Genomic DNA, 860 nt, shown 5'->3' on the forward strand with positions numbered 1-860 from the left:
CATTTTTAATTGATTTAAACCCATTTTAATTAAATTATTTTCTTTTTCAACAACAAAACAAAGGTGTGCCCGGCCAAGTGCTCGGTCGCGGCCTACGGGTGGAAGGTGGACCAGCCCTTCGTGTACAACTTTCTGCCGGGCACGCCGCCCAGCGAGAAGGACGAGAAGCTGCCGCTCGACCGCGCGGTCAACCACTGGGTCACCTGGCCTCACGTGCCCCTGTGCTTCGAGGTGCGCCTGATTCGTGTTGTGTGCGTGCGTGTGTGCGTGTGTGCGTGTGTGCGAGTGTGTGTCTGGTGTACCGGTCAAGCGGCGGGTGTGTGTGTGCGCATGCGACCTGGCCTCACGCGTTCACCTTCTTTCCACTGTGTGGGCAGATTGTGCTGCGGGACCGACGGGAGCGCGGGCCACAATTCAAGTCCAGGGCACACTACGGCCTCAGTGTGCGATGGGTGTTCCGGGGTCTCATTCCATACATGGAAAAGGACCACCGGCGCATGGACATCGACCCCAGCCAACGATTAGGCGTGGCTACTGGCCAGTCGCACACGCAGCACACGCCGCAGGGCGCTGGCGTGGGCGGCGCGCTGAGGGACTCGGGCAGCCTTAGGGAGCCGATGGCCGTGGAGGTGGTGGGGCACGTGGAGGGGCAACATACTGTCGTCGACGGGCCGCGGCCGGACGACGACGCGCACGCGGAGGTGGTCGGCGGCGAGCGGGAGCCGAAGCGAGCGAGATCGCGCCGCGAGGCCGGACTCACCGAGAGCCAGGAGATGGGGCGACGGGCGCAGCAGCAACAGAACGACGACATCCTCCAGCAGGCGCGGCAGATGCTCGGCTTGGGCGTCAGCAGTGTTGGC

General features: G+C 63.5%; 1 pseudogene; it reads left to right on the forward strand.

The window, feature by feature from the left end:
• Positions 1-860, forward strand: part of ACA1_310160 — a 1,751-nt pseudogene that overhangs the window by 195 nt on the left and 696 nt on the right.

The sequence above is a fragment of the Acanthamoeba castellanii genome, assembly GCF_000313135.1.
Source record: "Acanthamoeba castellanii str. Neff unplaced genomic scaffold scf7180000083773, whole genome shotgun sequence".
Lineage (NCBI taxonomy): Eukaryota > Discosea > Longamoebia > Acanthamoebidae > Acanthamoeba > Acanthamoeba castellanii.